Source organism: the organism of the source record quoted next, unplaced genomic scaffold, assembly GCF_019419815.1.
Source record: "Pyrus x bretschneideri cultivar Hongxiangsu unplaced genomic scaffold, Pyrus_bretschneideri_v1 Contig24, whole genome shotgun sequence".
In the NCBI taxonomy this organism is placed as follows: Eukaryota; Viridiplantae; Streptophyta; class Magnoliopsida; order Rosales; family Rosaceae; genus Pyrus; species Pyrus x bretschneideri.
In genome coordinates, this window is record NW_025999546.1 from 996590 (window position 1) to 1020287 (window position 23698).

The following is a 23698-nucleotide window of genomic DNA, read 5'->3' on the forward strand; positions in this document are numbered from 1 at the left end:
TGTATAAGGGGATTGACGAAATTAAATTTCTATATTATAGGCAATTAGTTGCTAAGTTACCTTATGCCTCTATATAAATGCATTTAAATTAATGACATGGAAATTAAATAAATAGAAAATTATTGCAGTGGCAATTGATCAAAGCACCTGAATCAAATCTTTAAAAGGGATGAATGTTTAATCTAACAACTATAAAAAAGATGTAGAGACTGAAAACTGACCAAACTGACTCAAAACAGCGCAAAACAAACAAATTGACTCAAAACAGGAACTAAAGGGTGATTTGGACGAAAAATGAAGTAAATTGACACGAAATACTAAAGGGGGGGTTTGTTTGGACGAATTTTAAACTAAAACTAAGTAAGTTGTAGTAAACAAACTAATTGATACTAAATTGGGGTGAATGAAAGGGGTGAAAGGCTAGCTTGAAGGTCCTTCTCCACACATGACACATATGCAACACAAATTGATCTCCAATTACTATTCCTATAAACCTTGAATGACAATGCTCCAAGTTAACCATGAACTGCACAAATTAACTATCAGATCTTCCTAAATTCATTGAATTGGACTCAACAACGCAACCAAATTATTCTTATCAAGTTCCCTATATGACAATTGGACGATTACACGTGCGGCAGCTAACATGCACGTGGGGAAGCTTAATAATAGCCGACCAAGACCCTCATGTGCTAATCACAGTGCTTAAAAATTTCATGACCAACTTGGTTTTACGAGAGACCTATCAAAGTATCTCTAATGTAAAGACTCAATCTTAGACAATATTTTTATATTTGGATCTTAAAAGGTGATGTTTTGGATCTTAAAAACTCAAATTCTAGAACTCGCTTTGAGTTTTAAAATTTGAATCCTTGCACTGGAAATTCATATTTGAATCTGGTTGTGTATTGGAGATGATTGGACTCAAATCTCATTATTCTTGGTTGAGTAACAATTTTCTTAGTTGACATGAGCTCCACTTTCAACTCAAATCACATACTGAAACTCATATTGGGTCTTCATTCCGCCAAAGACATAAATATGAGTTTGGAGAACCCTTAGACTCGTATTTAGACTCAAATATAAGATTTGAGTCAAAATTTTCTGGTACATCGAAGATGCTTAGTGTGCTCGAAATATAAGGCGGTCAAGATTGAATTGAGAAATGAACAATCAAGATTGAATTGAGAAAATACTATTTTTATTTACTTTCCCATCTAATGGACATAAAGTCGGATTACCCAGTAATTCGAATTATTGAAGACTTACCTATATCGAACTACCTAGTAATTCAAACTAATTAAGATTTACCCATAAAATGAGATATATTAATCTTGTCGTCCTTGGAGTACTCGTAAAAATTTCTAGGGTAGTGCTGTCACACACCCATTTTTACTTTTCACACACCCCTCTTAATTTTCGGACATCGGATATAATGAGTTGAAAAAGAACAATGGCAAAAAATTAATAAAGATGTGTAAGAAAGTAAAAATTGATGTGTGAACATATTCCAATTTCTAATGATTTAACTCTTTGATTTGAACCATGAGATAAGCCCGTGGTCTTCTTCAAGGTAATGGAGTGACGCGTGAGGATCGTGAAAAGATTGAAAACGAAGAAACGAGAGAGTATCAAATGATTGAGAGAAGTGCGTGTGAGGTTAGGATAATGATCTTTTATATTGACAAATCTTTCCAAGCAACCACCCATAAATTTGAGGGGAAAATTCTTGACCATCATGTCACCAAGCAATCAAAATTCGTTATTTTAAATGGAGTTGCACAGATAATTCAGGTGATTGTAAAGAGATGTCTCAAAATAATCTGAAAGATTTAAGAATACTCATGTGGTGGATTTAATTTTCTCAGTTCAAATTGAGACAATTGTGATGTTGAAGGTTGGTAATGGACAAACGGGAAAAGGAGGAGAGGCCGATGGGTACGTCGACGACTCAATGCACAATAAAGAGAAAGATTGGTTGTGTTCAATTCCAATCAATTTTTGTTAATATTGAGATTTTCTTGAAGTTCCTAGCTTTTTGTGTAACTTTCTGACAGAACTTGAGTGAAGATTGATATGGAAGCAAATTTTCGCCGTCTCTTCCTTTAACAAAAATGCACTTGTAAAATAATGACGCATAAGATTAAGATCAAAAGTCTCACGCGCCCACGATGAATGAGGGGGATTTTGGTCGAAGAATCTCCAATGCAAAAGTTAGAATTCTGAAATAAATGTATTTAGGAGTTCGTGGGTAGCAAATGACTTAGGATTTTAGTGGGATGCGAGGGCTATTTATAGGAGGGTGTCCAACACTTTGGGTGGAGAGTGGCCAGCCATAAGGTAATTGGAGAACAATTGCAAGATATTATGTGAAATAATATCTTGCAATTAACAGGGCAATTATTCCTAAGGGATGAAGAGTTGATTGCTGCTTATAATCAAGAAATCCACTTCCAGAAGATTGCCAATAAGCTCGAACCCCAAGTGTTGAAACTCCAAGGTGTGTTGAAGATCAACGAAAGTCTGAAGAAGGAAGTGGATGAGTTGCAACACATCCGTGTTGGTCCACTCGGGGCTTTGCTTGTTCAGGGTCAAGCCGATTTTAGTTTAAGTTTATCTCTTGTACTCTCGATCACAAAAATTAATTATAAACATCATCCATCCCAAACAATGAATTTGTACCTCATTTGGGAGTTAAAATAGCACATGGCAAAATTGTAAATTCCATGGGACATTTAATTCCAATGAATGTATAAATGGGTCCTCAGATTAGTATAGAATTATAGTTAACCCCAATTATATGCAATCAGTACCTTTCCCTTCGCAGTGTTCTCCCCCACAGGAACCTGCACATCAATAACTCGTGTTTAAATTACTAAATGTTAAAAACCAATCATGTTATGATGTTAAAAATATGAAGCACAAATGTATCTGAGCATGCGCGTGAGACCTTGGGAACTCTGAAATTTTCATTTTTTCAATTTAGATATCAGAGTTAATGTCTTACAGTGCCAAATACAGCAACTGCTAATTTCCACATCTGCATCTGCCCAACCATTCTGCTTGGGTCTTTTATATAAGAAGCAACTTGTTCACTAATATTCTGCAATTGGAAAAAGAAAAATGAATTCCTAGTGATATCTGGCAAAGCATGGCACAAGTTAGTCATAGGGAAAGGCATGTTTACAAGTTCAATTATAGAACCAGACCTGATCAAAAGCATGCGGCTCGCTTTTAATATCATCAGCGCCAGTGGTCACCTCCGTCTTCCTCTACCATTTGTCTATCAATTTGTTTCTGAAAGATACAACGTGACAGGCCTTAGTTAGACCAAGTAACCTGCGGGGAAATGCACACACTAATGAAAAGTTGAACATAGCAGTGAAAAAATTGTCTACTAGTATGTGGGTCTAGTTGATGAGTTTTGTAAGTCTTTCTATGGTCATTTCTCTTAGTGTTTGTTCTAGCTTAAGAGTCTAAAGATTTTCTCGGTGATGGGTTTTACCTCGTTAAATCCTACATCATGTGTATACATGTTATTTGTCTTTTTTAATTGCAAATGTGTTGGATAAACTTCCACTTATTTTCTTGTAGTGAACTCTATCTTAGACATTCATCAACATATAGAGTTTACGACAGAGGACTTTGCAACTATATTATTCAGTGCATTGTTTAATTTGTAAAGCTCTCATTTATCCTAATTATAAAATATAATCTGTACAAGACATTTAAAAAATGGAAGTGTCTTTCAACAGTTTGGATGTCATGTATGGCCATATCCTTTATTTCCACCATCCTTATCAACCGGATGGGGAGATATGTCTTTAAAAGTATGTTATGAAATCGTGGCAAATATTGATTGAGTAATGACGCCTCTAAAAGTAAAATTTGGTTCTATGAAATAATCTCTCATAAAATAAAGTAACGAATAATCAACAAAAGTAACGGTACACCAAGTTGGACCTTCCCAACGTTGAAATGAAATATGAAAGTAGACCAAGTTGCTATTATTCATCTACTCTTTGTTTTTTTTTTTTTTTTAATAAACGATATTGTTTACACGGTTACACTAAGGAAACAGAATGGGCTAAGCCTCACAATAGACTAGCAATAATATGGTTCAAATTCGCATTTGGCGAGAATCAAACTTAAGACCTCTCACTTACAAGTAAAGATGAATACTATTAGATTGTAGTACAAAATATCATTATTCATCCACTTTTAAATAATGAATAATCAAGAAAAACATTGCACGGGGTCCCCCTCTCATCATTGGAATTGGATCCTCTCCTGAGCTTGGGCTCAGGAGCCTCTTGACCAACACACAAAGGCCGTTAGATTTTGATCCAATAACTATAATTATTACAACTTTTAGAGGGTTCCTGTTTTTAGTCATTAGATCAGAATCCAACAACCTTTGTTCAGAAGGCTCCTAAGCCCAAGCTCAGGAGATGATCCAATTCCCTCGTCACTTACCACTAGTGACCATCACTTCCCTAAGCAAAAGACATATTTCCAATTGCTTGACCAAAACAAGCATTGACTTGGTTGTCTGTCCATCAATAACAGGTCCACATCTCAACCCAAATATAATGACGTCAAAGGAGAGGGGAAAATGAGAAGGAAACTCCAGAGGGTAGAGAAAAGGAGAAAAGGAGAAGGGAAAAGTAGAAAAGGAAGGAGGAAAATGAGAGGAAATTTCAGAGAATAGAGAAAAGGAGAAGGGAAAAGAAGAAAAGAAGGAAAAGGGGGAAGGAAGCGTAGGAGAGTAGAGGAAGAGAGGGAAAAGCATAAAAACAAAAAAATAAAAAAGGAATGTCGTCTTCATCATTATGTCTACTAACGGAAAATAGCAAAATGCTCCCAACTTCCCTTGTTTCTTACATTGTAAATTGTATTTCGTACAATGAGAAATCAATATTCTTATCCTGAGAACGTAGACATAACTTGCCAAATCTTGTAACTATACGACAAATCTATAACTACATAACAATTCAATCAACCACCTTAAGTTTGACCATACATGTACCTAAATTCAGGTTTTTCTAAACTTTCCTTAAGAAACTACCTGAACATTAAAAGTGCCACATTATTATGCGGTTCTATCAAGTTTTAATTTTTGTCTAATTACCTCATCATCTTTAAGACAATCAATCATGTAGTTGAATATATAAACCTTCGAGATGGTGATATTGGAAACAATAGTTGGTGTGTTGATTGGTAGAAATGGTTCCAACAATTCAAGGACGATAAATGAATATGGAGCAACGATCAAACGAGAAATGAGTATACAACAACGATCAAAATGTGTTGTATTTTATCACAAAAAATCTTTGTGCAACTAGAAGTGCATTTTATCACAAAAAGGTGAGCAACGATCAATATCATTGTAATTTAGAAAATCACATATAAAACAGGAAGTAATCTTTTCTTATTCTTTTCATCTCTATCACTAGTGGCCTACCATGACTTAAACAAATACTTTTTGGGTCAATGCATGGGAATGACCCATTTTATAATTGTTTGTTAATTTTCCTGGAAGTAGATAAGAATGACCTAATTAAATATCTCCCCTGCACACAGACATTTGCATTGCACCTAACAAAGACCAGGTTTTTTGTTTGTACACCGATCCACATCAATGGCTCTTGCGAGAAAAACTCAAGGAACATCCTCCAATTCCAACACTCGTCGGGGTTATCATTACGACGTGTTCTTGAGCTTTAGAGGTGAAGACACTCGCAAGACGTTTACCGACCACCTCTACAGAGCTTTGATAAGCGCAGGATATCGCACATTTCGAGACGACGATGAACTCGAGACGGGAGAAGATATCAAGTCAGGACTGAAGCAAGCAATCCAAATGTCCCGAACTTCTGTCATTGTGTTTTCGAAAGATTACGCGTCGTCCAGATGGTGCCTTAACGAGCTTGTCGAGATCGTTGACCACAAGAGGACTAGCTCGGACCATGTGATTATACCGGTCTTCTACGATATTGATCCGTCCCATGTGAGGAAGCAGACGGGAAGCGTTGCCGAGGCATTTGCTAGACACCGGAAAACTGAACCCCCCGACATGATGGAGAGATGGAGGAAGGCACTTGCAGAGGTTGCAGATCTAGCTGGGAAGGTTTTACAAAATCAAGCTTATGGGTAACTTTCAGTTTCTTCTTTTGTCTTCTCTTTGTTGTTGTTGTTGTTGACCTGTCCAATAAAATCACAAAATATTGATTTACTCAACACAAATGTTCATATGACTTCAGGCAAATTGCTCCAGTAACAATCCCATTTAAGGTCAATTAAGTTGTCATGATCTGTACCATGTAGCTGCATGGAATAGCTGTTAAGAATTATTTATCGAACCTTAGTATAATTCTCTTGTGAATTCCATGATGATCCGACTTCGTATAATTGATTGATATCGGGTGCACGACATGTTTGATTCATCTTTCATTTTATTTGCAAATTCTTAGGTACGAGTCAAAGTTTATCGAAGATATTGTTCAAGCGATTCGTGATAAGCTAAGTCGCACACACTTGAGCGTTGAACCAAAACTGGTTGGAATCCATTCTCGAGTCGAAAACATCAATTTATGGTTACAAAATCCATCACATGATGTTGGTATACTTGTTTTTTATGGGCTGCCTGGAATAGGGAAGACAACCATTGCAAAATGTGTTTACAATTCAAACTTTGAAAGTTTTGAAAGAAGCAGCTATTTGAAAGTATCAGAGAAACTGCAAGTCATCCAGACGGCTTAGTTCAAATACAAAAGCAAATTCTTTGTGATATTTTAAATGGGAAAAAAGAGAAAATACACAATGTTAGTGAGGGAATAATTAATATTGGAAGAGCCATAAGCTTGAGAAGAGTTCTTCTTGTTCTTGATGATGTGGACCATATGGACCAATTTGATGCAGTACTGAGAATGAAAGATCAGTTTTATCCTGGAAGTAAAATAATCATAACAACTAGGCGTAAAAGGTTGCTAAAGGCACATGAAGGTATTGCGGTGCATGAAGTTGGACCTTTGGGTTTCGATGAATCATTGGAGCTCTTAAGCCAGCATGCTTTTGGCCAGGATCATCCCCTTGAAGGTTATGAGAAATATTCTGAGGAAGTCGTACAACACGGCGGAAGACTTCCATTAGCTCTCAAAGTTTTGGGTTCTTCTCTTTTCGGGGAACCTAAGCGTGTATGGAAAAGTACATTGGAGAAGTTAAAAGTTATTCCAAATGGTGAAATCATGAATAAATTGAGAATAAGCTACGACTCTTTACAAGATGACCATGACCAAAAATTATTCCTCCATATTGCTTGTTTCTTTATTGGAAAGGATGAAGATTACATTGTCAGAATACTAGATGAATGTGATTTCAAGACAATTTGTGGCATTCAAAATCTCAGAGATAGGTGCTTGGTGACAATTGATAGGGACAACAAGTTGTCTATGCATGACATGATTCGTGACATGGGACGAGAAATTGTTCGCCGAGAATCATATGAGCCTGAGAATCGTAGTAGATTGTGGCGCTCTAAGGATTCTTTCGAAGTATTGAGAGAAAAGAATGTAAGAAATGTTCATTGTATGTGTGTGTGTGTGTGTTTCTTTTTCTCTTGTGCTAATTAACCAATTGTTTTTCCGATTTCTTTTATAGGGTACGCAAGCAATTGAAGGTCTTATGTTGGACATGCATGAACTGCTTACAAACAGCCCTATCAACTCAAACGAGAATGTCTTGGAAACCAATTCATGTGCAAGGATGCAGAAACTGAAACTGCTCTGCCTTAGACATGTACGACTGGACGGATGTTATGCAAAACTTCCGACAAGGTTAAGATGGTTGTGCTGGCTCGAATTTCCTTTGGATTCAATTCCTGTTGATTTTTCTTTGGAGAAATTGGTAGTTCTTGAAATGCAATATAGCAACTTGAGACAACTCTGCAAAAGAGCAAACGTATGTTACCCTACGCTTTTCATTCTATTTTCCTTCTTTCTTTAGGTTTTAATTCTTTAATTAATTTCATATGTTGGAATCAACTCCTCGTTCTTTTTTTGTTTGTTTATTTTTATTTGTTTCCAGTTTCTTCCTTCGTTGAAGATCCTTGACGTCAGCCATTCCTATGGCCTTACTGAAATCATTGACTTCTCACTTTGCCCCAAACTAGAGGAATTGATTCTTGTGGATTGCACCAGCTTGATTGATGTTCATGAATCCATTGGAAACCTGGAGAGACTCGTGTACTTGAATATGACGGATTGCAAGAATCTTAGGATGCTTCCAAAGAACATGTGCATGCTTAAATCACTTGAAACACTCATTTTATCTGGTTGCTCAAATCTTGGTGAGTTTCCAGTGGAGATGATGAAGGAGATGGAGTCTCTAGGGGTTCTTGCAACAGATGGAATTCCATTAAGGCCAGAAAGAAGTTCAACTATCTTGAGTTCTTTTCCATGCTCTTTAGTAGAGTTGAGTCTGAAGGGGTGCAATCTTTCTGATGATGTCTTTCCTACGGATTTAAGTAATCTATCCTACTTGCGAAGCCTACATTTAGATGGGAATCCAATTTGCAATCTGCCAGTTTTCATCCAAGGTTTGAGAAGGCTCGATCATCTATCTTTCGAGGATTGTAATAGGCTCGAATCGCTTGTAGGGTTGCCGAAAGTACACCAAACGACAATTATAGCCGGATGCATATCATTAAGAAAAATAAAATATCTTCCCCCTGAGCGACGGTCTGGAATGTACATGGTGCATGACAACTACAATCTAGTTGAGTGGGAGCATAAATACAAGATTGAGCCTATTGATAGAGTTGATGTGGAAATAATCAAACTTTTGGGCTTGTGCAACTTGGAATCCATGCCTGCTGTTCGAATGCGTCATCCATTCACAGATAGGGTTCTAAAAAAGGTCCCCGTCCAGGTGCGCCTCTCTTTCTCTCTCTCTTAAGTCTTAAATATATAATGGGAAAGAAATGACTGAGTAATGTTGTGATGATTATGGCAAATACATAGGGACTGTATCAATATGGTATATTCAGCACATTTTTTGCTGGGAATGAGGTTCCAGGCCGGTTCAGTTATAAAAGTACCAAGTCCTCCATGTCTTTTATAGTCCCTTTACTACTTGCTAGTCACAGAATTCGAGGCTTGAACATCTTTGCTACCTATGCAAACAAGGGGAATTATGTTGATAATTGGAATCCTTTTGATCCAACACTACTGACTAAAGTGAGTAACAAGAGCAAGGGTCTGAAGTGGATCTATCGCCCAGAGTTCTATGGAATTCCAGGAGAGGGAGAAGATATGATATGGTTGAGCCATTGGAAGATGGAGAACAAAACAATATTACAATGTGGAGATCAAGTGGTGGTTTCTGTACTGGCCGAGCCAGATGAGTTGATTCAAATAAAGGAGTTTGGTGTCGAGCTTGTGCAAGAACACCAGAATAATATGATGATAAGTACCCAACACCACACCGAATCAGATCCTAATTATCCATATGTCATCAATGGAGATTTGTCCATGCATGAGCATATACCAGGAATATACTTCCTTGGTTATACTGATGAAGATGTTGAAAGTGCTATGAAATATGGGCGGGGGAATTTTAGAACGCCTCATCATGGACACTGATGAAGAAGACACAGGTATGCTACGTCGTTGTATTGCAATGAATTATACTACATCCAAACACTTCCAAGTTCGTCTGTATTCAATTCAAAAACATAAATTTTATGTTATTTGTATGTTTTTCAGACAAAGAAGGGCAAGAGGATGCCAGTAACAATTGCGGCCTCGAAGGCTGGAAGGTGCTCCTCACAGCTTTCGGCTTATTTTTCACGCTTGCCCTAGTAGTTCGGTCCTCCATCTCCTAGAAAAAGAAGCGACAGTAGTCCACAAGCCATCCATGAGTTTGTAATTTTACTTCATACAGACATCTTTGGATTCCCTCCTTGTTTTTAAGATGTTTTCTGCCTTCAAACTTCGGGTTCACAGCTAAGCGCTTAACCGCTTGAGATATAAAAACCCTAGCAATTAGATATCGAAGTTCAAATATGTTCAACATCATCAAATATTGCATAGCTCAAATGTGTTCAACATCATCAAATACTGAAATACATCCAGCATTAGCGATGCTATTTCGGCACTGTGGAAAGCAAAAACATCCTTTTTGCTTATAAATGTCAAAGTTACAGATCTTAATTGTCATTTACAACAAAATCATGCTTCTTAAAGACTCAACTCCCATTGAAAAATTATGTAAATAAGTATAACAGATACAAGATTGAATAATATATCAAATAAAAAACAGCAGACAATTGCATCGCTACTACACTACGGAGCTGGTTTCTGCTTCTTCAACCTGAATTATTAGGGTCAGGAAGCATTAGGAAGAACATCCGTCTCTGAGGCAGATAATCAAATAGTGCAAAATTAGAATAAAAAAACAATAGAAGTTCAGGATTGATGAGGTTCCAAGCCCACTACAAGCTGCTGAGACAATGCAGTGTCATTGACTTCAATAGAAGTTCAGATTGTTTGAATGAAACTTCCCTAATGAGTCCAAATTGTTTGAAAATCATTAACGAGGATACCGGGCATCACACGGGAGGATAAAATCATTAAGAATTTCAAAAGCCACACTTTTTAAATGCAATCTGATTGCATGTGTTTTGAACTACATGAAATATTATACATTGGGTAAACAGTATTAGTATATCACATTCAAATGCAATCATTCATGTATGAAGTATGAGATGCCCTGATAGTTTTACCAGAAGATGATGGGTCAATTGTCTCAAAAAATTATTTCAGTAATGTCTGGTATAACTCAGAGTCATCCAAAAGTTCGGGTCACCATCAGCTTGTGCATCAGCATCAGATTGTGTCACCTATCAAAGTGAAAGAATAAAATTACTCAATTTGTACAAATAGAAATATAACTTTTTATAACACATCAACAAGGTAATTAAAGCGGAACCCACATCGAAGTGGCAAACAAATCAAATTTGTAAATAAAAGATAGGATTAAAGTTAATGGCGAATGAAGTGTACTGAAACAACCACAACCCTCGCACACTGGTTGCAATAAAAGGCACAAATTCGTCAAGTCACATCGTGGCCATCCAAAAGAAAATTGAAGCAAACACCACAAACAACCCAAAATTTGCTTAAACGTCGTATCAAATTAATTATAAACAGCATCCATCCCAAACAATGAATTTGTACCTCATTTGGGAGTTAAAATGGCACATGGCAAAATTGTAAATTCTGTGGGACATTTAATTCCAATGAATTTATAAATGGGTCCTCAGATTAGTATAGAATTATAGTTAACCACAATTATATGCAATCAGTACCTTTCCCTTTGCAGTGTTCTCCCCCACAGGAACCTGCACATCAATAACTCGTGTTTAAATTACTAAATGTTAAAAACCAATCATGTTATGATGTTAAAAATATGAAGCACAAATGTATCTGAGCATGCGCGTGAGACCTTGGGAACTCTGAAATTTTCATTTTTTCAATTTAGATATCAGAGTTAATGTCTTACAGTGCCAAATACAGCAACTGCTAATTTCCACATCTGCATCTGCCCAACCATTCTGCTTGGGTCTTTTATATAAGAAGCAACTTGTTCACTAATATTCTGCAATTGGAAAAAGAAAATGAATTCCTGTGATATATGGCAAAGCATGGCACAAGTTAGTCATAGGGAAAGGCATGTTTACAAGTTCAATTATAGAACCAGACCTGATCAAAAGCATGCGGCTCGCTTTTAATATCATCAGCGCCTGTGGTCACCTCCGTCTTCCTCTACCATTTGTCTATCAATTTGTTTCTGAAAGATACAACGTGACAGGCCTTAGTTAGACCAAGTAACCTGCGGGGAAATGCACACACTAATGAAAAGTTGAACATAGTAGAATAAATTCCTAAAATTCATGCAAGAGAAGTTATACAGAACTACCCGAGAGTATACTTAAAGTAAACATACAGCAACATAGATTTTTAAAAGTATAATGTACAAATGAATTTCATGGTTCTCTACCGGCCCCTTTAGATAACAAACTAATTTAATTTAGTACCTAATGGAATTTAAAGGTCAGAAAACTATCGTTTGGTATATTTCATATTGAACAGTTGAGACAAACTTAATAACATAATAGCCTGATGTATTAACTGATAAGAACTATGTATTGAAATATAACAAAAGTTAGACGCTAAGGTATTGAAATACAGCAATAATAGTAAGGTACTTGAATCCACCATTTACAAGAATTTTAAACAATTAAACAACAAAATTCCAAAGTTCTTTTTGCCGCTCCAAATGGTATGAACAATAATGTTCAACAATATTTCAGTTTTATAGATAGGATTCAATATAACAAGAGCATATCTAGATAGTAGAATATGATTCTTCTTTTCAGAATATCCAAATTATGATCTGAGTAATAGTCTGCCCAACTTGTTTTATATAAGAACCAACTTGTTCACTAATATTCTGCCCAACCATTCCTCTTGTAGCCATATCTTCTAACCCAACCCAACCCAACCCAAATTATATGCAGTTTATTTAATAATGCAATCATCTTCCAAGAATAAGGTCCAAATATGTGATCCTTCCATCCTGGATGTCTATATTTCTATCGAATAGAACAATTTGCAATAACACTATGTATGCTAGTACTTAACATAAATACTTACACCAACAACAACAACAATAAAAGATTGGCACAAAAAGCATAAGTCCGTAAAACACGTAGTACTTACCACATGCAATGAATCACACCCTCAGAAGCTGATACTTCTAGGTTATCATACACGTAACCGCAAACTTGGTTTCTTCAAGGAGAGTGAAGCGAAGTCCCTCCTCGAAAGATGGACAAGCGGAACGGCTTCGGTATCGGTAAAAAAGAAAGAAAAGGTAAGAAATATACCTCATCCGAAACATATAGGCAATAGTTATACTAAAACAATAATTAATTGAAAGGAAAACTAATGAAAAGGGCTTGAAAACTTGAGTTTTAACGATAAGGACAAAATAAAGAGTAAAGTGAATAGTATCATGATTGACTTTTTAGTGTAAAAATGTGGTTTTTTTTTAAATGAACAGTATCGTGGGTTTTTCATTAAAACTCCCTTTGACTGAAACCATTGAAGGGGAAAAAAAGCGGAAGTGGATAAAAACTGACCTAACGTACTAAAAAAGGCAAAAGTGGATAAAAAAAAAAACATGAAAAAAAAAAGGGATGAATCCCCAAAATGAGAGAAAATGGAACAAATAAGGGAGTAAATAGAGGGATGAATCCCCCAAAACCTGATCTAACGTACTAAAAAATTAAAAATCCAAGCTAACAGTAAAGAATCCAATTAAAAAAAGGAACTTATCTTTGGAAATCCACACATGCAGCGCAAGATCCAGCACACACCACCCTAAGTTGCCTCTGTTCATGACCCTTACCCCTCTCCCTGAAATCCTAACAACCCATATGGTTTTCTCGGACCAGTCCCACTCTCCCACTTGTGAAATCCACCTGCAGCAAATCGCTGAGACCCCTTCCCCTCCCCCCTCGCTCTCTTTCCATCTCTCTCTATCTCTCTCTCTCTCTCTCTTGGCCTCCATCCCCTAAACCCTCATTGAATGACAACAAATGCAAACCTACCAGCTACCCACTAATTCGCTGAAAACCGAGAGGACAAAATTGCCCTTCCTAAGACATCATCCCCACCATCGGATTGTAATCTTCGATGGGTAGAACTGTAATTAAATCATTGAGAGCCTGACTGAGGGCCGGGCTTCTTACCGAAAACCAACAGAAGGCTGATGAAGAGAAAAAGGGAGCCCAAACCCCAACCCAACACAGATATGGTGGTAGCATTATGTAAATAAAGCAAAATCAAGGGGCAACAATTTAACTGTAGCTAAGCTACAGTCAAATTATTCCTCAACTTTAGATTGTATAATGAGGGGGTTTTGAACTTAAGATGCAGTTGGGAAAGTAGGCCGCTCTAACCATTTCGAACTTGGGTGCCGCGAGAGGAGTACATTGCTCTAGTCAACTTAGCTAAAACTTAGTCTGCTAAACAAGATATCGATCATTTGGTTTTCCAGATTGTCATGGCATTCGTCTGCAGTTTGAATCCATAACCAAGTAGTTTTCAAGTTTCAACTAGCATTATAAATTTAAGGGAGATGTTAAAAAGTCGTTGCAATCTCGTATATAGAAATTGTTTAATCTTGCGTAATGAATTGATAATAATACCTTTGTAACCAACTTAAACTATGAATATTTTGTATTTCCTTGTTTTCTTTTTGGGAACAAACAATATGATTTTTTTTTTTTTAACAAACAATATGATAATTTACTCTAAATTATAGCGAGTGTAGAAAGTTTGAGCTCTAGAAGCAGTGAGTTAAAGAAGAGAAAGACATCATCCAATAAGGCAATCCACTGCTCATTTGTATATATAAGAGCTCAAACGCTAAACAGTTAGTATTAATATATTAAAATGTGAACGGTTTCGACCGGATAACACCCATTTTTTGACGCACAATTTATACAACACACTCCATAACTTTTTCTAAAGATCTAAATCGTCTATATTTTAATTCATTATTCATAAATCATCCTTATAAAAAAATCTAAAATCACCAAGACATTCATTTGTATTAAAGAAAATATACAAATACTATTATCCAAATAAATACTAAAATGTGAAACGTTTTGATCGGATAACACTCATTTTTGACGCCCAATTTATACAACGCACTCCATAATTTTTTCTAAAGATCTAAATCGTCTATATTTTAATTCATTATTCATAAATCATCCTTACAAAAGAAAAAAGAAAAAATCTAAAATCACCAAGACATTTATTTGTATTAAAGAAAAAATACAAATACTGTTATGCAAAGAAATACTAAAATCACCAAGACATTCATTTGTATTAATTCTAATTTAACTCATGTTATACCTACAAAAGTACTTGATTAGAACTCCAATAGTAATATTACACTGCATAAACTTGTTTTTTTTCTTAACATACGATAATGTGAAACTTCAAAAATATTCAACAACCACATCATGCAGAAAAATTTACAACCCAAAAGAAACAAATTTAGCAAAACTACCATATCAAACACTAGAGAGAAAACATCTACCAATTTCCAATTGAAGAAAAATAACTAGTCACTTTAAGATGGTTTATTACACATGACATGTTTGATTTATCTTTCATTTTGTTTGCAAATTCTTAGGTACGAGTCAAGGTTTATGGAAAAAATTGTTAAAGTGATTGAAGGCAAGTTAAGTCGCAAGCCATTGAGTGTTGAACCAAAATTGATTGGAATCCATTCTCAAGTCAAAGGTATCAATTTATGGTTACAAGATGGATCAACTGATGTTGGTATACTTGTTGTTTATGGGATGTCTCGAATGGGGAAGACAACAATTGCAAAACATGTTTATAATTCAAACTTTAGAAGCTTTGAAGGAAGTAGTTTCAATGAAAATATCAATGAAATAGTAGATTGACTAAATGGCTTAGTTCAAATACAAATGCAACTTCTTTATGATCTTTCGAACGACAGAGAAGTGAAAATACATGGTGTTGGTGAGGGACTAAGTAAGATTGAAAGAATCATAAGCTCTAGAAGAGTTCTCGTTCTTGATGATGCGAACCATATGGACCAATTAGATGCAGTACTAAAGATGAAAGATCAGTTTTATCTTGGAAGTAAAATGCTTATAACAACCAAGCGTGAAAGGTTGCTAAAAGCATATCAAGTTATAAAGGTGCACAAAGTTGGAACTTTGTATTACGATGAGTCATTAGAGCTTTTCAGTTGGCATCCTTTTCGCCAAGACCATCCCCTTAGAGGTTACATGGAATATTCAAAAAATGTTGTACACTACTGCGACGGACTTCCATTAGCTCTAAAAGTTTTTGGTTCTTCTTTATCATGGGAAAGTATAGATGTATGGGAAAGTACATTGGAGAAGCTAAAAGTTGTCCCTAATGGTGAAATCATGAATAAACTAAGAATGAGCTATGATAGTTTACAAGATGACCATGACCACATTGCTTGTTTCCTAATAGGAATGAACAAAAGCCACATTGTTAGAATACTCGATGGATGTGATTTCTATACAATTGTTGGCATTCAGAATCTCATTGATAGATGCTTGGTGACAATTGATGGATGCAACAACGTGCAAATGCATGACATGATCCGTGACATGGAAGAGAAATTGTTCGTCACAAATCAGAAGAGCCTGGAAAACGTAGTAGATTATGGCGCCAAAAGGATTCTTTCAAAGAACTGAGGGAAAAGAATGTAAGAAGCATGCCTTTTATGTCTATATATGTATTTCTTGTTGTGAAAATTATCCATAGTAACGTTTCCATTTTTTCCTTTAGGGTACAAAAACCATCCAAGGTCTTGTCCTTAATATGCGTATGCATCCTGCAAACAGTCCAATAAACACAAATGAGATAGTCTTGGAAACCAATGCATTTGAAAGGATGTGCATATTACAACTACTACATCTTATTCATGTACAACTGGATGGATGTTATACAGATTTGCCTACAGGATTAAGATGGTTGTGTTGGCTTCAATTTCCTTTGGATACTATACCTATTGAGTTTCCTTTGGGGTGTCTAATTGTTCTTGAAATGCAATACAGTAGCTTAAGACTCGTGTACCTGAATATGAAGGATTGCTAGAATCTTAGGATGCTTCCGAAGAACATGTGCTTGCTTAAATCACTTGAAACACTTATTTTATCTGGTTGCTCAAATCATGACGAGTTTCCAGTGGAGACGATGAAGAAGATGGAGTCTCTAAAAGTTCTTGAAACAAATGGAATTCCATTAAGTGAATTATGGCCAGAAAGAAGTTCAACTGTCTTGAGTTCTTTTCCATGCTCTTTAGTTAAGTTGTATCTCAGTAGGTGCAATATTTCTGATGATGCCTTTTGTAGGGATTTAGGTAGTCTATCCTCGTTGCGAAGATTAAAGTTAGATGAGAATCCAATTTGCAGTCTGCTAGGTTTCATCAAAGGTTTGAGGAGGCTCGATAAACTCTCTTTTCGTAATTGTAAGAAGCTCAAATTGCTTGTGGGGTTGCCAAGAGTACACGAAAAGATGGATGTATCCAATTGCATATCATTGAAAAAAGTAGCATATCAATCGTTTGAGGGACTCCAACTAGAGGCCTTTCTGAATGACATATTTTTTTGTTGGGAATGAGATTTTAGGCCGGTTCAGCTATTAAAGTACCAAGTCCTCCATATCCTTTATTGTCCCTTTACTCCCTCCTAGTCACAAAATCTGAGGCTTGAACATCTTTGCTACCTATGGAAACGAGGAGAATTCTAATTATAATGATGATGATGATGATGACGACCACGATAAACCTCCAATGATAATCAAAGTAACAAGAGCAAGGGTCTGAAGTGGATCTATGGCCCATATTTCTACGATATTCCAGAAGAGGGAAAAGATATGATATGGTTGAGCCATTGGAGGATGGAGAGTGAAACAACATTACAATGTGGAGAAGAAGTGCTTGTTTCAATACTCATGAGACCTGGTGAGTTTCAGCTCAAGGAGTTTGGTGTCGAGCTTGTGCAAGAGCACCAGAATAATATGATGATAAGTACCCAAAACAACACCAAATCAGATCCTAATTATCCAAATGTCATCGGTGGAGATTTGTCCATGTGGGAGCATGAACCAGGAATATACTTCCTTGGTATCCTCAAAGAATTTGTTGAAGACGCCGATGACCATGGGTAAAGATGGTTGAATAGCCTCTTCATGGACAGTGATGAAGAAGACACAAGTATGCTGTGATGTTGTATTGCAAATTTGCAATTAATTATACTCCATCTAAACACTTCAAAGTCCGTTTGTATTCAATTCAAAAACATAAATTTTATGTTATTTGTATGTTCTTCAAACAAAGAAGAAGGGCAAGAGGATGAACCTGATTTCACAATTGGAAGGACGAGGGATGCTAGTAACAATTGTGGCCTCGGAGGCTGAAAGGTGCTCCTCACAGCTGCCGGCTTATTTTTCACGCTTGCCCTAGTAGTTCGGTCCTCCATCTCCCAGAAAAAGAAGCGACAGTAGTCCACAAGCCATCCATGAGTTTGTAATTTTACTTGATACAGACATCTTTGGATTCCCTCCTTGTTTTCAAGATGTTTTCTGCCTTCAAAATATCGAAGTTCAGATGTGTTCAACGTTATCAAATATTGCATAAATATAGCATAAAATACATCCAACATTAACGATATTTAAGAATTTTTCTTCCCCGACACTAATTGCATACAATCCCGTACCAGAGAACAAAAACAGATGGTTGTATACTAGCAGTAAATAATTGGAAAAAAATATATATATGATTCTAAACATACAAGGGAAGGACATTGACACCGGGGAAGAAAAATGTTGAACTGGGGGAAAATATTTTGGCACCGGGGAAAGCAAAAACATCCTATCTGCTTATAAATGTCAAATTTACAAATAAGTAAATGAATTGTTATTGGCACTCCAAAATCTCATTCTACACTCCAAACTTTCTATATTTGGAAAGAAAGATACACTTGTGAGGAGTGTTATTTTTGGAGTGCCAATAACACTTTCCATTAATTGTCATTTACAACAAAATCATGCTTCTTAAAGAGATATTAGATTGACTAATATATCAAATAAATTAGGAGCAGACAATTTCTTAGCTTGAGATCTAAGGACTATACAGCTGATTCAGCCCTGCATTGCTACTTTACTACGAAAGCTGGTTTCTGCTTCTTCAACCCAAACAAATTATTGAGGTCAGCAAGCATAGGAGAAACGGCATTGGTCTCTGGAGCCATTAAATTTACTATCTTCTCATAAACATTGTACCTGCAAAAGCATAATGCAATAAGCCTTCAACAATCTAGCCTAGCTTGCTCAACAGACGCTCCAAGGTATTCCAAAACAAAATCACAGCAGTTTCACATAGGGAACTAAAGAATCTATTGATAACTTATGTTGCGATTCTTAGAGGCTCTTCTGTCAACAATCTTCCTCTTCTTAGCATGCAACTTTTTCAAAGAATAAAATGTTCTCTGCGGATAATCAAATCGTGCAAAATCAAAATCAATAAACAATAGAAGTTCAGGATCAAATAGGTCGTGATTGTTAGCAGGAATTTGTATAGAATTATACAATAAACATCATCCATCCCAAACAATGAATTTGTACCTCATTTGGGAGTTAAAATAGCACATAGCAAAATTGTAAATTCCATGGGACATTTAATTCCAATGAATGTATAAATGGGTCCTCAGATTACTATAGAATTATAGTTAACCCCAATTATATGCAATCAGTACCTTTCCCTTCGCAGTGTTCTCCCCCACAGGAACCTGGACATCAATAACTCGTGTTTAAATTACTAAATGTTAAAAACCAATCATGTTATGATGTTAAAAATATGAAGCACAAATGTATCTGAGCATGCGCGTGAGACCTTGGGAACTCTGAAATTTTCATTTTTTCAATTTAGATATCAGAGTTAATGTCTTACAGTGCCAAATACAGCAACTGCTAATTTCCACATCTGCATCTGCCCAACCATTCTGCTTGGGTCTTTTATATAAGAAGCAACTTATTCACTAATATTCTGCAATTGGAAAAAGAAAAATGAATTCCTAGTGATATCTGGCAAAGCATGGCACAAGTTAGTCATAGGGAAAGGCATGTTTACAAGTTCAATTATAGAACCAGACCTGATCAAAAGCATGCGGCTCGCTTTTAATATCATCAGCGCCTGTGGTCACCTCCGTCTTCCTCTACCATTTGTCTATCAATTTGTTTCTGAAAGATACAACGTGACAGGCCTTAGTTAGACCAAGTAACCCGCGTGGAAATGCACACACTAATGAAAAGTTGAACATAACAGTGAAAAATTTGTCTACTAGTATGTGGGTCTAGTTGATGAGTTTTGTAAGTCTTTCTATACTCATTTCTCTTAGTGTTTGTTCTAGCTTAAGAGTCTAAAGATTTTCTCAGTAATGGGTTTTACCTCGTTAAATCCTACATCATTTGTATACATGTTATTTGTCTTTTTAATTGCAAATGTGTTGGATAAACTTCCACTTATTTTCTTGTAGTGAACTCTATCTTAGACATTCATCAACATATATAGTTTACGACAGAGGACTTTGCAACTATATTATTCAGTGCATTGTTTAATTTGTAAAGCTCTCATTTATCCTAATTATAAAATATAATTGATGCGAGATTTATACGCACACAAATTAAACCCTCTTTTTGTCAATTGTAGTATAAGTATAAGTAGGGATCGTTCTGGACCGGGGATTAGGAGGGATTGCTAAAACCTTGGAAACTGACTCAAAAGCGTAAAAACAAGATAAAACACTAAACTAGACTCAAAGAATGTGAAACTAAACGTTAAAACACTAAGACAAACCAAAAGACTCAAAATGCTTTAAAAACACAAACTAAATTGATTTCTAACTAAATTGAACAATAAAGTAAAGGGGGATTGGATTTGGACGACTTTAAACTAAAAATGGAAACTTGGAAATAAACAAATTGTAAATATGGATTTGACGGAAATGAATGGATGGGAAGCTAGCTAAGGGGTTCATCTCCACATATGTTATACTTGCATACAAAACGATGTCTAATTGCTTTTCAATAAACCATGAATTCTCAACGCCCCGGGTTAATTAGGTCCGCTTAAATTAACCGTCAAGTTTTCCTTAAGTTAATGAATTGGATGATTGCATACGACAATCCAAAGCATTCCTCACAAGTTCCCTACATGAATTGCATAATAGAGATACAAGCAAGAATCATTAAGCATCATGAAAACTATAAGTGTTGACGAGGCATTCGTTACTATGATTGCATGAAACTTATGCCAAGAATATGTTTAACACGATTGTTTATAAGCAACCTCCACTACTTGTGAATATAAGTTCATAACTATTACGTGAAACTCACTTATATTCTAGCGTCAAATTCATGCATGAAAATTAAGCGTTCATTCTTAATAAACATACATAAATAGGTTATCAATTAAACAGTTAAACAAATTGAATTCACAACTTATGAAACGTAATTAAAAGTAATCAAATCATATTACAAACATAAACATAGTTTCGAATCACCCCCTAGCTAAAGGGGGTTTATTTCCTCATACGTACAAAACAAAGAGAATTGAAATTAAACATTGAAATCAAAGAAACGCCTAAACATTCCAACAACTCAATCTTGAATTGTATGAACGTTTAGGCCCTCTTATCTTCCTCTTTATTGTAGCATAAGGTCTAGGGATAGTTGGTTGGGGGGATGGAAGTGTTGGGAAATTATGGAAATGGATGAGGAGTGGTGGAAATGGAAGATGGTTTTTGGATTCTAAGGGAGACTCACGGCTAAGGAAGGTGGATGTGTTTGTGGTGTTGTGTTGTGTTGTGAATGAGATGATCTTTGAATGAATGAATGCAAGGGTATTTATAGGAGGAGTGGAGATGTATATGGCTATTTGTTTAAGGTGTTTGTGGTTGCAATGATGAAGAATTGCATGTGGAAATAAAAGGGAAAATGTGGTGAAATGATGAAGTAGGAAGGTGGAAATGCATGTGAGATGTTGGAAAGGAAATGGGAATATGAGTAGGCCATGGCATGGGAGTTGTTTTGTTGGTGTAAATGTGCCATGGTTGCAATGATGAAGAATAAAGGGTGCATGTGGGGTGGAATTGAATGAATGCAAAGTGAATGAATAATGAAATGAGTTAAAGAGGGGGTGGTGAAATGATGAAGTAGGAAGGTGGAAATGCATGTGACTTGTTTGTGGAATAAAGAATGAATGGTGGAATGATGAAGAGTTGCATAAAGAATGCATGTAGGGTTAGCTAGGTTGGCTTTGTTTGGGTGCATGTGTGTTAATGGTGGTTCTGCATGTGAATTGATGGATTGTTTTTGATGGAATGGATGGTTCTTTGCATGGCTTTTGAAGTGATTGTGGGCTTTGGAATTGGAAGGAAATGCATGGCCTTGGGGTTGGTTTAAGAGAGAATGGGCTAGGCCCTTTGTTTTATGTCCAAAATGAATACAAGGCCTTCAAATTCGTCCAACACTTTGGCTCCAATCATATGCTATCCATTCCAAGCCCAATTTTGCTCCAAAATGCTCCAAAATGCATCTTTTTGCTTCCTTAGCCATATGAACCTAAAAACACACGAAAATGGCTTAAACTACTAAAACAACTATGAATTAACAACATAGATGCACGAAAACAAGCTAAGTAAGTCGCCTAAATATGCTCCTATCAATAATCTGTACAAGACATTTAAAAAATGGAAGTGTCTTTCAAGGATGTCATGTATGGCCATATCCTTTATTTCCACCATCCTTATCAACCGGATGGGGAGATATGTCTTTAAAAGTATGTTATGAAATCGTGGCAAATATTGATTGAGTAATGACGCCTCTAAAAGTAAAATTTGGTTCTATGAAATAATCTCTCATAAAATAAAGTAACGAATAATCAACAAAAGTAACGGTACACCAAGTTGGACCTTCCCAACGTTGAAATGAAATATGAAAGTAGACCAAGTTGCTATTATTCATCTACTCTTTGTTTTTTTTTTTTTTTTTTTAATAAACGATATTGTTTACACGGTTACACTAAGGAAACAGAATGGGCTAAGCCTCACAATGGACTAGCAATAATATGGTTCAAATTCGCATTTGGCGAGAATCAAACTTAAGACCTCTCACTTACAAGTAAAGATGAATACTATTAGATTGTAGTACAAAATATCATTATTCATCCACTTTTAAATAATGAATAATCAAGAAAAACATTGCACGGGGTCCCCCTCTCATCATTGGAATTGGATCCTCTCCTGAGCTTGGGCTCAGGAGCCTCTTGACCAACACACAAAGGCCGTTAGATTTTGATCCAATAACTATAATTATTACAACTTTTAGAGGGTTCCTGTTTTTAGTCATTAGATCAGAATCCAACAACCTTTGTTCAGAAGGCTCCTAAGCCCAAGCTCAGGAGATGATCCAATTCCCTCGTCACTTACCACTAGTGACCATCACTTCCCTAAGCAAAAGACATATTTCCAATTGCTTGACCAAAACAAGCATTGACTTGGTTGTCTGTCCATCAATAACAGGTCCACATCTCAACCCAAATATAATGACGTCAAAGGAGAGGGGAAAATGAGAAGGAAACTCCAGAGGGTAGAGAAAAGGAGAAAAGGAGAAGGGAAAAGTAGAAAAGGAAGGAGGAAAATGAGAGGAAATTTCAGAGAATAGAGAAAAGGAGAAGGGAAAAGAAGAAAAGAAGGAAAAGGGGGAAGGAAGCGTAGGAGAGTAGAGGAAGAGAGGGAAAAGCATAAAAACAAAAAAATAAAAAAGGAATGTCGTCTTCATCATTATGTCTACTAACGGAAAATAGCAAATGCTCCCAACTTCCCTTGTTTCTTACATTGTAAATTGTATTTCGTACAATGAGAAATCAATATTCTTATCCTGAGAACGTAGACATAACTTGCCAAATCTTGTAACTATACGACAAATCTATAACTACATAACAATTCAATCAACCACCTTAAGTTTGACCATACATGTACCTAAATTCAGGT

At 36.1% G+C, this 23698-nt stretch overlaps 4 long non-coding RNA genes and 1 pseudogene across 4 annotated transcripts; 2 read left to right on the forward strand and 3 right to left on the reverse strand.

The window, feature by feature from the left end:
• Window positions 1-2727: 2727 nt before the first annotated feature.
• On the reverse strand, window positions 2728-3268 carry LOC125478394. The gene is made up of 3 exons (XR_007259221.1): window positions 3210-3268; window positions 3008-3103; window positions 2728-2846 (listed from the first exon to the last, which is right to left on the reverse strand). It is a non-coding gene; the product is annotated as an uncharacterized LOC125478394 (long non-coding RNA).
• Window positions 3269-5433: 2165 nt separating this feature from the next.
• Window positions 5434-23698, forward strand: part of LOC103941759 — a 41890-nt pseudogene continuing 23625 nt past the window's right edge.
• On the forward strand, window positions 9608-10155 carry LOC125478399. Its single transcript, XR_007259226.1, has 2 exons — window positions 9608-9655; window positions 9765-10155. It is a non-coding gene; the product is annotated as an uncharacterized LOC125478399 (long non-coding RNA).
• On the reverse strand, window positions 11285-11821 carry LOC125478391. The gene is made up of 3 exons (XR_007259215.1): window positions 11763-11821; window positions 11563-11658; window positions 11285-11401 (listed from the first exon to the last, which is right to left on the reverse strand). It is a non-coding gene; the product is annotated as an uncharacterized LOC125478391 (long non-coding RNA).
• Window positions 18719-19695, reverse strand: LOC125478398. The gene is made up of 3 exons (XR_007259225.1): window positions 19597-19695; window positions 19403-19435; window positions 18719-18929 (listed from the first exon to the last, which is right to left on the reverse strand). It is a non-coding gene; the product is annotated as an uncharacterized LOC125478398 (long non-coding RNA).